General features: G+C 36.2%; 1 protein-coding gene across 3 annotated transcripts in view; it reads left to right on the top strand.

Annotated features, from left to right (window-relative positions):
- CSRNP3 (cysteine and serine rich nuclear protein 3) overlaps positions 1 to 17,226 on the top strand; it is a 203,036-nt gene that overhangs the window by 19,035 nt on the left and 166,775 nt on the right. For all 3 annotated transcript variants that reach the window (XM_004743988.2, XM_004743985.2, XM_004743987.3), the window contains one exon: positions 2,323 to 2,493. The gene's annotated coding sequence lies outside the window, so the exon portion shown is untranslated. The remainder of the gene's footprint in view (positions 1 to 2,322; positions 2,494 to 17,226) is intronic.

The raw sequence follows: 17,226 nt of genomic DNA, 5'->3' as shown, positions 1-17,226 counted from the left end.
ATTATTTATTTTAGTTATCTGTAGCTAGTAAATCAGCACCATTGGAGAAAGGAATTTTTTTTTCCTATGCTCTTACTTTATCACTGAATGGTAAGATAGTCACTAGTTCGTTATAGAAGCATCTACTGAGATGCCGCTACTGCAATAGGAGACTGTGAGGTCAGTGGGAGGCCCTAGGAGGGTAGCCAGTCCCAAGGTTGCTACATTTTTACCAAAGTTACTCTAGTTAGACTTGTCCTGTGTTACCAAAAGACATAGATAGGCCTACCATGCTGAGATAAAATGGCTTCAGATGTTACCTTTCCTTGGTAGCATATGTCGTGGAATGTCTTTTGTAAAATCAGTTTGTTCCTCCAGCTGATATTTTCTAGCAAAGGCATTTCTGGTATGGTGCCGGGTGACTGGAGAAGGGAACGTTTTGATTTTTTAGTCTGTAAGCACTTTGGCATCACCTACCTGAACCATTCTTTGTCATTCTTCCTGAGCCAGTACAGGTTAGGCTTTAAATGTAATCCAAAAATTGCTCTTCTAATTTTATAAACAAGATTCATAAGGGAAAGGGGATGGGGAGTGTAAAATGTAAAAAGTAAGGACTGCTTCTGAAAGTGAATGGGGCACTGGCCAAGTATTAGAGCAGCTTCAGTGGGGAAGGCGTGGGGCTGAAATGACTGGCCCTGAGTAGCTGCTTCCCCCTTGGGCCTGGCTGTGCATCCCGACTTCACCACAATTCATGCTACTTACTATCCACTCTCTCCTTGGTTGGGGGGCCATTTATTATTGTGCCTGTGCTATCAGAGTGATGTGAGCTGGTGGGGACTGAGGACCCAGAGGGGTCCTGCAGGACTACCCAAGACGGTCCTTGGCTTATAGGATAGAGATCGAATGTGCATCAGGAGGAAAGGAGAGCAGAGCTTATGGAGAGAGAGGGCGCATACAGGCAGAGCACCTGGGAGACTCAGAAAGAAAGGAGAATGAGTCTCGCCTTTGCTTGGGGCCTGGGGTTTTTATTGGGAATGGTCGTCTGGTGCACATATCTTCTCAGGCATCAAAGGAACAAAGAAAACGGTTTAAGTGACTCCAAGAGTCACTTATGACCTAGAGCCAGGGATCTTGGTGAGTTAGTTGTCTTGGAGAACCCTGCCTGGCCCCTCGTTAGATGTTTTCTACTGCACTGGAAGACTCCAAAGAAGTCATTAACTCTTTAGCCTTGTAAAGGAGTACATACATTATCTGTTCTATGAGGCATGTGTAACATGGAGGGTTAGGTCCTAATAAGAATAGAAACAGGAAAAGGAGAAAAAAAAAAACCCAGTTTTTCATGGTTCCCCTTTAATTTTCTTGTCTCAGTAGGGTAGAGGAATATTTCTTGATACCTTCGTTACAAGTAACAGTAGACAAAAAAGAAGACTGAAATGACTTCATGATTTTATTACATCTGACCCTCTTTACTCCTCGAGGTTATCTGTCACCAGAGGAACCGCTGATCATCTTAACAGTTACTCTGTAGCTACGAAGAAATTATTACTCTTGGAGGTTTAATGGTTCATCTAAATTGACATTAACAAAATTTTTAAATACATCAGGCTACCTCTGACTGGCTTTCACTGACCATGCTGTTTCAGAGAGTGAGCAGTCTCAAATTAATATTTTATCCAGTAAAAGATTTAGGGACTGTGGTTCACTCTGCCTAAAATCTATTCAGCCAAACCTCCTTGGCACAGGACTCAGGTACTCCCTGCAGCTCTGCTGAATTGACTAGAAACATGATAAGGCATCTAAATTCTGCAGGTATAGCCAGCCATTCCTAGCAACCAATTTGATTTTTGACGGACAAAGAGCCCCAGGAAAGTAGATGCCTTTGTACCCGAGAAAAAAGAAATCCCAAGCAAGATAGACATGCCCTAATCAGTATGCTCTGGGTATGACAGCATGCAAGTGAGTGATCTATTTTGTTCTGAACTCTAGCTCTGTCAATGACAGTACACGATTTGCTAGAACAAATCAAATAAGTGTAATGGACTCCTGTTTTGACGTTTCAAAACAGTGAACCCTACCTCCTTGTGCAGTGCCCTGAATCTACCTTCTTAATTTGGACTTTTTCTTATAAAATGCCATTGACAGAAACGAGAACGCAAATAACAACGAATCAGGGTAGGATTGTTTTCAACGCTCTCGAACATTATGGGAGGAATAATTTCTGCCCAGATACGATCATGAGGTGGATGTAGTTCAAAAAATTACAGCCTCAGATAACGATTTGAAGACTTGGACTCTGCCGTGGTCAAACGTCTCAGGGCTCTGTTGTTCCCATTCCTGTTACAGGTACATGTGACAGCATTGCAGCTATGAGAGGAATTTTAAAGGGGAAGTTTGAAGAAATTGACAGCTCCTCACCCTGCTCCTCTGTGCGGGAATCAGATGATGAAGTTTTTAGCTGTGACGGTGTTGACAGTGTTGATAGTGTCAATCCGTCCACTTGTAATCTTTTCACTGGTGAGTATCTGAAGCTCTATTTCAGGCTGTACTCTAAATCGTGTTGGACAGTTGGTTCCTGGAGTTCCTCTCTTTATCCACTGCCTAATATCTGCTCCAAGTTTTTTGTCCTATCAGACTTATTTGTAAAATGTGATATCATTTTGGTTAATTAAATCTCAGTATTTCTTCTGTCCATCTCTATGGAGTGATTCTGAGAGGCAGAAATGAGTCCAATTTAAGGCAAGCAATTGAAAATGATTTCCTCTGCGTCTTCAGCTTTCTGAAATCCATCTTTTTGAAATCTAATCAGTTGAGCTTTTTTGAACTTCTAATAATACTGGATAATGAGTTATGGAATTAACAGCACTCAGTCTAAAACATTTATTTCCTAGGTGAGAAAATGATGTTTGTTTTTATTTTCTTTTAAAGATTTTATTTATTTATTTGACAGACAGAAATCACAAGTAGGCAGAGAGGCAGGCAGAGAGAGAGAGGAGGAAGCAGGCTCCCTGCAGAGCAGACAGCCTGATGTGGGGCTCTATCCCAGGACCCTGAGATCATGACCTGAGCTAAAGGCAGAGGCTTAACCCACTGAGCCACCCAGGCGCCCCTGATGTTTGTTTTTAGAAGAATGCTGCTACGAAATCAAAGCCTTGAAATCCCTCAGCTTCTATCACTGTTTGAACACTGGTAAACTTCAGACTTGAGGCCAGGTTCATGCCCTATAGTAAGTGCCACTTTCTGCACATATATACCTTCCTAAGAAGTTAATATGAACAACAATATTTACCTTAGTATGGTAGTAGGTTCTAACTTAAAATTCTAGACTTCTAACCTGCCTTCTTTGATTTTGGAATACGTGAAAATTTCCAACATCCCAGTGTCCATTCAATCCCAGTCATTAAGGAAAGAGGGATCTCTAAATTCGTTTTAGAAGTTAATCATCCAAAGCAAAACTAAACAAGGTCAAATAAAGTCCCAGAGGATGATGGATATCAACTTCCTTTTAAAGCTCCATTCCAGAAGTAAAAGTACAAATTATCCAACAGAAAAGAGAGGTTTTATTTTTTTTTTTCATAAGTTTTTTCTATATTATTCTTCTGAGACATTTATGTTTGGGGATTTTTACCAAACTTAACAAAATAACCTTTTCAAATTCACACTGATGTTCATGCATCAGGACTCTATGACCCCTGAAACTCCATCTTTAATAATCTATCTTCCACTTCTAAGAATTTGAACGTTTGTTTGATAGTCATGAATTCTCCCTCATCCCTGTTAGAAGCATTTAGAATAAAAATAGGTATAATTTTATAGGACTGTTTAGCCTTTATATCGTTTATCTCTAAACTCATACTTCTATGAACTTGTGGGAAGTATAAAAAGTGAGGAGGAGATAAAGGAACACTTGGGAGAAGGGAGAAAGCAAGAGCTCTTTTGAGAATGGGATTCTCTAGTTACCCAGAAAGGTTATTGTGAGTCAGTGGGTCTGGGGGTAGGCTTGTTTGAGATTTATCTGTAAATAAACCTTTCACATCCTTCCTCTGAGCGACTGTCGCCCTGTGGAGGGCACACACCTTGCTGTCACCCAGAGTGCTGAAGAATATTAAGCATCGAATGATGCTTAGACTTCTTTATTGAGTGATTAGATTAAAATTAGATAATTTTTTTCTTTTTTGTAATAGTTACCTTCCTCAACAATAAACACGGTACATATTTAAGGTGTATAATATGATACTGTTACATGTATGCATTGTGAAATGTTACATGTATGTATTATGTACTATGTTACATGTATGCATTGTGAAATAATCAGCACCATCAAGCTAATTAATATTCCCATTACCTCACGTAGTTAGTTTTCGTTGTTAATGGTGAACACTTGAGATCTAATGTCTTAGCAAATTTCAAGTAGGCAATACATGATTTTTACAATTTCAGACAGTTTTTAAAAGCCAGAGAGGACAAATCTACTGGCCATCTTTATCCTTACTCTATATTTAAATTCAAGACCCTCAAGAATGCTATTGAATACCCTGCATGTGTACCTTGGAAAATTTTCCTTCTCTAAGCCCAGAACACTGCAGGAGCTGCCTGGAATTTTTTTTTTACTTTTTCCCTTTAGCCACTCCTGAAAAACATCATCAGTCTAGACTCTCTTTCTTTGAGATACCACCTCACCAGGGCAGCAATTTCCACATGCATGTGTTGTTGCTTTTTTAAACCTTCAGTATGCTTTCAACCTGCCTGGTGTCTATGTCTCTCCTAAAGTTACAAATTGACTCTCTCCTGGAAAAGTCAATTGTAGGACACTCTATGCAAGATATCTATTGATTTCTATAGCTTGTGAGTTCACGAAGTACCTATAATGTTCATTTAAACACCATCAGATCTTCCAATTGTGGCTCAAGATGCTTTCCAGATGAAAGTGATGTTCTGGTGGCTTTGAGGAGTTTGAAAAATTATAGGTCAGGCGCTTGTTATGAGCACCTGAGCATCTCAGAAAGGGAAAAGTTTGAGAGGAGAGTGGTTTTATTTGGAAAAATAAACTATTTGGACATCTGTTCACCAGTTTTCTCATTCATCTCCATTGTGAAAGTCTGTGGAGGAGAAGGCTCCAGGAGAAGTCAGGTTGATGATGAAAGTAGCTTCAAAAGTTTCATTAACTAGAAACAAGATGGGATTGGGAGGGAGACAAACCATAAGTGACTCTTAATCTCACAAAACAAACTGAGGGTTGCTGGGGGGAGGGGATTTGGGAGAAGGGGGTGGGATTATGGACATTGGGGAGGGTATGTGCTTTGGTGAGTGCTGTGAAGTATGTAAACCTGGTGATTCACAGACCTGTACCCCTGGGGATAAAAATATATGTTTATAAAAATAAAAAATCATAAAAAAAAGAGGAAAAAAAAGTTTCATTAACTATCTTGAGCACTGTTGCTAATGTACTCTTCTTAGTGAATCTTCGAGGGTTTTGAGGGAAATGTTTGCTGATGAAGGGGATGGTGTGCATCATTGGACAACTTATAATTGAATGCGTGATCAGAACCATGACTTGAGATCAATAGTAGGGAGGAGGGTAAGAAAGAATGGGTGGAAAATGTGACCTATGGATGGTTTCCTGCTATTGTGAGATTGTGAGATTCTTAGTTTAATCATCAATATAAAGCTTACTGGTATTTCATAAAATTGGGCAAGTGAAGGAAGAAAGCCCATTTTAATTTCTTTTGAGAGGATCCGACACAATGTAATGGAATAAGATAAAAACAGTAAGGAATCAACGTCATTTTGCATTCAAAGAATGTTAGGTCTAGTAGGACCTTTGAGAACATCTAGACTATTTCTTATTTTTACAGATGTGGAGATTAAGGCCCAGTGAGAGTAACTAGAGAAGAATCCACATGTCAGCTATTAGCAGAGGACTTTATTGTAGAATCTTAGGGTCTACCTTTCTGTGAGACTGATGATGCTGCTCTCTGGTGGGTCTGTTATATCACTGAGTACTAAGTGGGATCCAAATCACCAAGAGAGAGAGATTGGTTTAGCTTTTGTGACAGCTCCTCTTAGAAATGGAATGAGTCTTTTGGTGAAAGGGCAATTGGCATTTCATTTCTTGTCTTTTTTTTTTCCTTTTCAGTTGGTTTCTAGTGAAAGTGCTAGTATCTCTTGGCTGTAATATAGTGTCATTGACAAGTTTTATGAATAAATTCAATGAGCGAAAGAAATAGTGGACAGAGAATTCAATTTGAGTGGGAACGAGCACTTTCCCTTCCCCTTTTCTGTAAGTGACGGGGCAGACTGTTGAGACTTCCCTTGTATGTCACTGACATTGATGGAAATATCTTAGAGCAAACATGTTGTTTTACATTTCCGTGAAGGAAATTGGTTTGTCTTGGTAACATAATGCTACTTGTGATAATGTGAAAATGCAACAATGAAAAGAAGATGAGATGAAGTATGCAGTGTGCATCTTTAACAGCAGCTAGCAAATAGAGGGTTATTTCATTTACCTTAAAAGTAAAACCTTTGTACACTCCACTTTTGCCAGAGGGGTGAATGGGCAGCCTGGACTCCCCAGGAAAAAAAAAAAAAAAGATAATGGTATCTTTCCATCCCTTGAACTCCAGGACCCTACATTACTTGTTCAATAATTCAAGACTTCAGAAACCCATTTCGATTAGACTCACTTAGTCACAGCTTCTGGCTGAATGCAGTAATTATATTCCATTTTGCTGCCTAGGTACAGAATTGGCTTTTATATTTGCTTGTTTGTTTTAAGCCCTGAAAAACTTAAATTTGGCTTTAAACTTAAAAGCACAATTGGTCTGAATTTCAAATACGTTTTTATATATCACTGTCATAGTGAATCTAGAAAAACAATGCTTACTGCTTGTGGTTTTAACTCTCAGTTAGCAACCATGAAAAAACAGAATGTAAAGGTAATTCTTCGTGGGGTTAATGGTACTATTTCTCACAGTATAGAAGTGATAAAGCCCTAGGATGGGATCCAAAATATATCATAGCAAATCTTCTAATTTTCCACATCCATTATTTAATCAGGATGTCTATAGATAGAATTGATGGGGTAGCTGTATTTCATAAGAGTATAATAGAGTTGCTATTAAATTTTGAAGATACTATCTTCACATTAGTGATCAGAATATTTTCATCTGTTGATGTAATTTCTTTACAAATATTTCATAGAGAATTTTCATGTTTTATGAACCTCTTGATAAGAATCACATCCTTATGGGGGTAACCTAGGAATAGTCACAGGCAATAGATGATTGCCTAACTGCAAAATATCATGACTTCAAAAATGGATCCAAGTGAAAAAAAAAAAAATGGATCCAAGTGAAATTGAGGTGATTAAAATTCTACTAACTGTTTTCAAAGCCCCATAATCTTTTGGCTTTGGCTTGAATACCAAAGGTTGACTGGCTTTATGCTTGTTTATGATGGTGATGATGAAATCACTGTGCCTGAAGCAAATGGTCCTTGTGTTTCTCAGAAGATTTTAAAATTCATCATGCAGATTAGGCAATCTGATGCTTTCTGACAGCTCGAGGGAAGTATATTTGTGTGCATGTGAATACAGAATAGAATTAAATCTGGTCTTACTTAAAAAAAAAAAAAAAAAAAAGAGCCAGTTGGTGCTATTTCTGAATTGGCTGTGATATTTAACCATTTCACTCTGGAAAGTACATGTTTGTACTCTGAAAATGTTCCCTTTTTTTGTCTGAGGAATTTGGGAGTAAACTGGGAATGTTTTAGGGCCACAGAATTGTTGTAGCATATGTCTTATATGTTCAGCTACAGTGATCTGGCATGAAATAGAATTGTTATATATCTCAAGTTTACTGAATTCATTTGACAGTGGGATTAAGGTTAAGAGTATAGTTTTTATATGTAATGAAGAATGAGCAATCATAATAAGTATAGCAGAAGACAAATATTTGATTTTCAAAGGTCAACACAAAAAACTAGAAAAGCATTTTTAAAAGTAATAAATATTTAATGTTTAAGTAGAAAAGTATTGTGAATTAAAATTGAAATGGAAGCTCAGTTTGTTGTATTTGGTTTTATCTTATCTCAGAAATATAATAATAGAAAAGTAATAAAGATTGACTTATGTAATTTAGAATTCTAGGACTTTGAAAGAAATGTTATGAAACTTGATTTACATAATGAACTATTAAATCACTTTAAGATTCTTAATGGATAGCTGCAGTGGTCTTAATTAGCGTGACCAAAAAAGCAAACTCTATTAAAACAATTTACAAAGCAACATGAAAGCTAGGGAAGATTGCTAGACAGAGTGCTAAAAGCACTAGATATTTCTGGATGAAATGCAACATTGAGTCCCATTAGTTGTGGTATTGTGAAGACCTGAATTGCATGTAAGGCAACACATTTTTACACAATGATTGCATGATCATGGTAATGGATATATCTTTTAAGATTAAAAATGTAAATATCTTATTAATAAAATTGTTTTTAAATATTCACAAAGAATACTTGATATATTTTATCTTAAAATTCCTCTAATGGTTACAATGTCTACATTTGAAAAAACATGTATACTTTAAATCTTAACAATGCTAGGGTGTGCAATACTTAATTCCATCCCTGAGAAACTTGGTTTGGAAGAAATGATGACTATTAATTTTAAATATGGTTAATTTTTTTAATATAGCCATCCTATTTCACAATTTCTCCAAAGATTTTGTCCACTGTTTTCTTGTTATGTCAGATCTGACTTTCTGCTGTTTGCTGTTTCTATGACAACTGCCATTTTAGCTTGGAGAAAGTAGTACCTATTATAAATACCTCTCTCTATATTTTCAGATACATACACACATACACACATTTTAAGAATTTTTTACTTACATGGGGAGCCTGGGTGGCTCAGTGGGTTAAAGACTCTCCCTTCGGCTCAGATCCTGATCTCAGGGTCTTGGGATCAAGCCCCAGATCGTGCTCTCTGCTCAGCAGGGAGCCTGCTTCCTCCTCTCTCTGCCTGCCTCTCTACCTACTTGTGATCTCTCTCTGTCAAATAAATAAACAAACAAATAAATAAATAAATCTTTTAAAAAGAAAGAATTTTTTACTTACCAAAATAATGATCATTAGGCTGACAGTTATCATGGTTATTAATCAATCCTAAAATTAACTGTTATGCTAATTAGATCATGGCTACATTAGGACATATATATTTTACATTTGTCCTAGATTTTTTTAAAAATATGCATAAAGCTAGAGAGGCTGGAAAAGAAAATCTAAGTAAACTTAAGTAATTTATGGGCACTAATAAAGAAGCATATATACTTAGAAATTCCCCCTGACGTAATAAAAGTTTTGATGAAAAATTAAAAAATGAATGGAATCCAAAAGGGATAAATGCAGCTTAAATAAATACTGTTATATTTCAAATAACTTTTTTCTTTTGGCATTCACTAGCTTTTAGCCCGAATATGAAAAATGGTTGAAATTAATCATTGTAACTCTGTAAACTCCTTGAGGATAAGAGCTGCACCCCATATTTGCCCCACATTACTTAAAGGTAATAATCACAACAAGCTTTATTGAACATATATAATTTGCCAGGCATTGTACTAGATGTTTAAACAAATTATTTTATTTCATTCTGATGTTAGGTCTTAAATAAATTTATTTTCAATTGCCATGTTCACGTCTTTTTTTGAAAAAGGAAATGCTTAATTGATTAAATGATTTGTCATTTTAAACATGACATGAGACAATTGAAATAAGTTAACTAATTTTAGAGAAATTAAGAATTTTGGATATAATTGGGGTGAACTTCAACAGGTGCAAACTCATAGGAAAAGACAATTTCTATCAAATGTTCATAAAATTTCCAATTTATGCACACAATTTTGCCAGTATAAGTGAAATCCCTCTCCAACCTCTCTACATAGCTTTACCAACCTTTAAGCTTATTCATTAAATCAGAATATTCTAAGATTAGAACATTGAAATACTTTGAATCAATATGTTTAACATTTACTTCTCACTTTCAAAAGTTGAATGTAGGGGCGCCTGGGTGGCTCAGTGGGTTAAGCCTCTGCCTTCGGCTCAGGTAATGATCTCCTGGTCCTGGGATCAAGCCCCACATCGGGCTCTCTGCTCAGCATGGAGCCTGCTTCCCCCAATCTCTCTGCCTGCTTCTCTGCCTACTTGTGATCTCTCTCTTCCTTTCAAATATATAAATAAAATCTTTTTTAAAAAAAAAGCTGAATGTATAAAAATTTTAGCTTTAACAATGGTTTTTGCAGTATTTATTCTTATGGTGAAAAATTATATAGAACCTATATACCACACAATTGGTTGAATAATCTGTGGAAACCCATATAGTCAATTACTATGTGGCCAATGAAAACAGTTGAATGGATGTATCTTTTAACATAAAAATATATTCACATTAATAAAGAAGTTTGCAAAATTATATTTTCCTCCCATTTATAAAACCTCCATTACATTTCTACTCCTATTTATAAAACCTCTTAAATCTGTACGAGATATGTATAAAATAAGATCTAAAGGTAAAAAGAGAAATATTTTCTGTAGAAATATAGAAAACCTTAAGAGACATTTTCTCTGGATATTAAAATTATGGATAGTAAGTTTTGTTACTTACTTATTTCTCAATTTTCACAATATCTATATATTTTCTCAATTTATTTTCATACATTTTTAGCTTAATAAGACTTGTGTTCATTCATTATGATCGTTTTCTAGATTTTTCACTAATATGATTATTACTGTCATGACATGCTTGTAGATAAATCTTAGAATAAATCCTTAAAAATGGAAATCATAGTTCAAAGAATATAATTTTAATTGCCCTCCAGAAAACTTTGCCAATTTATGTGCCTATTTTAAGTAATTGAGTGCCTATTGCCCCAACGTCTTGCCAGTTGGGCCCACATACACCCCTTGGCCAATCTGGTAGGTAAGAACTGATTCTACTGGTGTTTTAACTTGAATTTCTCTGAATACTGGAAGCCAACTATTTATATATTTATTTATTTGCTTTTTTTCTGTGTATATAAATGTTCTATTATTTTATTATGATCATGATTTCTCTTTCATTGTTTTATAATATTAAGGATTATTTGATTAACACATATGCAATAATGTCTTTCCTATTTTGCCATTTATCTTTTCACCCTATGTTTGCATAGAAATATGTTTATGTGGTCAAATATATCACAGATTTGGCTTTTAGGAAATACTTAGGTGGAACTTCTCTGCTCCCAAGATTAATTGTATACAAATAATTTCTTCTAGAACTTTTGTAACTTTCTATTATATATTTAAATCTTCAGACCAGTTGAAAATTGTTGGCATATTGTGTGAAATAGCTAATTTTCCAGTTTTCCAAAAATCATATACTGAATAATATGGTTTCTATTAATATGAAAGTATATTCTTTTCTTGAACCAGATGCTTAAATACAATAGGACTAGTGTCTGTGGTCTCCTTTCTGTTTCATGATCTGGATGGTTATTCCAAAACCAACAATAGTGTTATGTTATGACTCTATATTAAGTTTTACTATCTCACATAAGAGTTCACAATTTTCCTTAACTAGACAGAAACACCACATACTACCATACTCTTTAAAGGCTCTATAAGCTATTTCACATGAACATTATTTGAATTTTAAAAGAATATTGTCAAGTTACCAAACAAACCATTGCTATGTCATGGAAATTGCATTAAATTTATTGGTTAATTTGGTTCACAAGGAAGGTTGGTGTCTTTGCCATATTGCTTTTCTATTTTAGGAATGCCAGATATCAGGGTGCCTGGGTGGCTCAGTGGGTTAAAGCCTCTGCCTTCAGCTCAGGTCATGATCCCGGGGTCCTGGGATTGAGCCCGCAATTGGGCTTTCTGCTTGGCAGGGAGCCTGCTTCCACCTCTTTCTCTCTCTGCTTGCCTCTCTGCTACTTGTGTTCTCTGCCTGTCAAATAAATAATAAATAAAGTCTTTAAAAAAAAAATGGAATGCCAGATATCCTTTCATATTTATTTTGCCTACAGTAGAGTTTTGTGCTTTTCTTCTTGCTGTGCATTTTCCGTGCTGAATCCCCAAAGTTTTTTGACCCTATTATGAATGAGACTTTTTATATATGTTGTAACAGATTATTGTTGTTACTAAAAAGACATTGTTTTTCTTTTTTTAATGGAAATGTTACCAGGTTATATCTTTATTTAGCCATAGGATATTCTTTATCCTATATGAAGGAGGTATGCTTCCATTAAGAGTTTTTAATTAATAAGTACTATGAAGTTACATCATATTCCTCATTAGTTCATATCAAAACAATCCCATTTTTTCTATGACCTGTTAATATTATAAACTGAAAAATATTTTCCAAATATAAAAACTATTATTACCTTTGACTCTTTTACATAATAAGGTAACTTAATCTCACATGAGGAAGGGCACCTGCATGGCTCAGTTGGTTAAGTGTCTGCCTTCTGCTCAGGTCATGATCCCAGGGCTCTGGAATCCAGTCCTGCATCAGGCTCCCTGCTCAGTGGGTAGTCTGCTTCTCCCTCTACCCTTCTTCCCTGCTCATGAATGTGCACACTTGTTCTCTCTCTCTCTCATAAAAATAAAAATAAATAAAATCTTTAATCCCACATGAGGATCAAATTTAGTCTGGCAATGTATATATAATAAAGAACCCTTAGAAATGGTCAAGGTTAATTTAAAATTCACTTTAAAATGTGTTTCATTAAGAAAGAACAAAGCTGAAGGCAACACTCTTCCTGATTTCAAACTATATTATAAAACTGTAGTAATTAAAGCAAAATGATACTGACATAAAAACAGATACATGGATCAGTGAAACAGAATGGAGACCCCCAACATAAACTCATGTATATATAGCCAACCAATGATTCACAAGGGAGCCAAAATATGCAGTTGAGAAAAGTTAGTCTCTTTAATCAATGGTGTTATAAAAACTGGATATTCACATATGAAAGAGCAAAACTGGATTCCTATCATATGCCATTCACAAAAATTTCATTTCAATTTTGAATGCCTTTGAATCACTATCTCATTTAGTCCCCACAAGACAATCTATGAAATGAGTGAAGGTGGTGATCTTGGTGGAATTTCCATGTTATGGATGAGGAAACGGAGAAGAAGTGGCATAAACATGCCTAAATTCACACAGTTTGTACATGCTGCCGCTGGAATTAAAACAAGCTCAAATGCCAGAGACAGTATTGTTAACCACTACACTCTGATGTATGTTCTAAAATCCATAAAAAAAAAAAAAACCAATCATTTTGTTTCCATACCACGTAATAGATACTTTGTTTCAATATCCTCAATTTTTGAAGAACTTTCTACATTAAAGACAAGTGGTTCTTCAGTCCTTCTTTACATTAATACTCGTGAAAATAAAATGAAATACAACTGAAAGTGATAGAAATTGAGACTCTGGTCAAGTTTAACCCACCTATGCTGATTGCCACAAAAATTAGCTTTGTTAAATGCTGAACCTCTGGTGTTCCTGCCCCTGGTACCTCTAAGACTGAAGGGGTATAAATTCTTCCCATATACCAAGAGTCTATTAAGATTCTGTTCCTAAGAGAATCAATGGAGATCACTATGTGTAGAACACTATGCTGGAGAGTAGGCAGAGTAAAAGCGTGCTCTTGCCCTGGGGAATATTCTCACTAGATGAATAAATGAGACTAATAGACATGAAACCATCCTGAGAAATACCATCTTTATCTGAAAATTATGTAGAATGGAGAAAGATCAGCTCTGATCTCTAGGAAACTTTGACCTAGAAGAAGATGCATCACTGAATGGAAATATGTTTTGGGGAAGATGGGGGTTGTTTTAAGTTCTTCAAACAAAATTACTTATTGGCAAGTGAGATCTGACTCTTTGTTCTAGGTACTCAAAGCAAACAAACTGCTAACCACCTTTAGGTTTCTAAGGATTTCTATTCTGTGAAGCAAAACCCATTAATTTCTATTTCCCACTTGATTGAGGAGTAGTAAAAAGAGTACATATATTGATTGCTGTGCAAGATGGAGAAGCTAGAAACGATAGTGTTCAGCACAAGTAAACAGATATGGTAGTGGACTGGCCCTCCGTTACCTTTTCTGCAAATGGGTTAAAGGATAAATCATTCACTTACATTATTAAAAAAATTCTCTTTTGAATTGTTGAAGTAGGATAAAAGCGGATGAAACTGCTCTGTTTAACATCCCACATATTATAGCTGCAGATTAACTTTAAATACATTTTTGTTTCTTTGTGGCCAATTTTTGTTTTGATAGCCCCCATCTGGCATTGATCTGGATTCCTTTTGTAGTCTGATTACCAAGCATGAATCAAAGAAATCAACCGGCTCCTCTGTTTTAAGAGGCTGGGGGAAATTACCTTTTTAGATTCCTTTTTTTCCCTGTATTTAAATTCCTTATTTAAGATAAAAGAGAAAGAGAAAGAGAATTCATTCACTATTATGTCAACCAAGACCTGTCAACATCACCATGTTCATTTAATTTCTTTTACTGGTAACATATCCATTCTTTGATTTCTTTTTTTTTTTTTTAAACTAGTAATATTGGGCATTTGTCCTCGAACTTCTTTAAGATATTCAGTTAATGGTCATAGTTATGTTAGTCAAGACTTTTTATTACAAGGGAAAAAGCCCTCTATAATCTAGTTTAAACCAAAAAGAGACCTCTTAGTTCATGTAATCAAGAAAGACGGGAGTGAGGTCACATTGGGCAGAATGGATCTGGGGCTCATGTGGCAAACTCAGTGCTCTCCCCACCCCATGACTTGGTTCTCTTCTCATTATGAGAAGGCCTCATTTTCTCTGACCAATATGGGATTATGGGTTTCCCTAATCTGTGGAAGATAGCTGCCTGCACATAGACATAGATGTCTTTCTAGCACTATGTTCTTGAAGGCAAGGAAAAAAATCTCTTTTCCTGGCTCCAGCAACTTAGATGATGAAATATCTTTTCTTTGTGAGAATTATCTCGGTGTGTCAACTGTGTGCTCATTTGTTCTCAGTCTGCCCTTCCTCTGAAAATTGTACCTTGTCCGTTGATTTCCAGATGGATTCAACAGAGGAGATGCACTGGTGGGACAATAGAGGGCAGGATGAAAGGATAAACCAGCGTGTTTCCCTGCACTCATCTATGCCTCAGCTGATACTTCCAGTGGCCACTGCATCTCTACCATACTTCCAGCCTTTGTTGTGATGACCCTGCTTTTGTGGTCACACACTCCATGGAGCAGCCTTTCCTCATATCTAGCTCCCACGAGGTAGCACTAGGTTTTGAGTGCTACCTTTGTTTTCTGTTTTGTCTGGCATCTCAACTCTTAGAAAATTATTATAACCAGTTCACCATCTGAAATTCCTTTCCTTCCATTGAACCATCTAGCATTGCCTGTTTTCTGAACTGGACCCTGCCTGATAACTCTAGCCTGGGTCACATGCCCTTCACTGAACCAATCACTGTGGCCAAGGAATGAGGTTCTTTGTTTGGCTAGATCTTATTCATTTATCCACTCTTGTGGTAATAAGAAAGGAGATGTAGAGTATGTTAAGAGAGAAAAAAAATAGAAAGAAAAATATGTTGGGCCACCAGTAATAATGGCTATCATACTAGTAATTCATTTTGACACCATAGTGAATAAACATGAAGATCTAAATCGCTTTTGTTTAAACAGCACTATACAAATAAATTGTGAATAGTGGAAATATGTCAATTGTTTTTTTTTTTTAGATTTTATTTATTTATCAGAGAGAGAGGGAGAGAGAGCGAGCACAGGCAGACAGAATGGCAGGCAGAGGCAGAGGGAGAAGCAGGCTCCCTGCCGAGCAAGGCGCCCAATGTGGGACTCGATCCCAGGACGCTGGGATCATGACCTGAGCCGAAGGCAGCTGCTTAACCAACTGAGCCACCCAGGCATCCCTGTCAATTGTTTTTTAAATTTATAAATAGTCTATCAAAATTCTGCTCTTTTGCTTATAAAATAATAAGAATAAATATAAAATAAATGAGAAAAATATGGGAAAGGAAAACAAGATAAAAACAAGATTAGTCAGTCAAGATTACCCTTTTTAAAATTAATTAAGAGACCTAATGTGTTAAAGGTCTGCTATTAGTCACCTGTTGTTTTATTTATTTATTATTATTATAATTTTTTAAAATTTCATTTATTTATTTGACAGAGAGAGAGAGCGAGAGCATGGACACCAGCAAGGAGAGTAGAAGAAAGAGAAACCGGCTTCCTGCTGAGGAGGGAGTCCGATGTGGGGCTTGATCCCAGGAATACTGTGATCATGACCTGAGCCAAAGGCACTTAATGACTGAGCCACCTAGGCATCCCTCACATGTTGTTTTAAATGCCTTATTATCTTTCCTGAAAAATATGAAATCAGAGTCTATATGCCCATTTAACAGATGAAGAAACTGATGTTAAGTAAATTGCCCAAAGTCATAAAGTAAGATGAGAGCATCAGCAACATGTTAATGTCTGTGTTTTTGATCCTCGAGAGCCTAAGCACTTTATATTACATTATTATGCCACTTACATTTCTCCCTTCAGCTGTATTGAATCAGCATTTCCCTACTCATTTTTTTTTTTTTAAATCTTCATTCAGGGTTCATTCATATTCACCTTCTGGTAAAGTCACTTTATTATATTCATCTATCAAGAAGTCCAACAACAGACTTCTATAACCAAATTCCCTCAGATAATATCCAGAATGAATCCCTCTTTCCTTTATCCATACTTCATACTCAACATTGGCACAATGTGTAGCAACACAGTGTTACAAGCGGACCAATTTGTGACCAAGTTAATTACATAATCGTTTACACCCCAATTCTGCCTGCCACAACATGCAATGTTTCTGAAATCTGAAGAAAGTACATCAGCATTTATGAAATAGTAGGCGCTGGACACTTCCACCAGGGGCATATTTGTAAGGCTCCTTATATCTTATTGCGGCAGAGAAGATCAGAACATACTTTATAACACAATGTCTCTGATTTGTTCCTCATTGTTCTTCAAGAGAATGCCAGTTGTCAGGGCTGCCCAGCAACTATTCAACTATTTATTTGGGTGTTCCTCCCCTGTGGGATAGTTACTGTGTGGTTTCCATGAGGGACAATGCCCACTATAAAAATTAAAGCAGATACCACAGGCTGCTTTGACAACTAAAAGTTG

The sequence above is a fragment of the Mustela putorius genome, unplaced genomic scaffold (genome assembly GCF_011764305.1).
Source record: "Mustela putorius furo isolate JIRA1106 unplaced genomic scaffold, ASM1176430v1.1 tig00003869_pilon_pilon_pilon, whole genome shotgun sequence".
In the NCBI taxonomy this organism is placed as follows: domain Eukaryota; kingdom Metazoa; phylum Chordata; class Mammalia; order Carnivora; family Mustelidae; genus Mustela; species Mustela putorius.
Note: the sequence above shows the minus strand (reverse complement) of the source record. Positions and strands in the feature narration are given on the sequence as shown.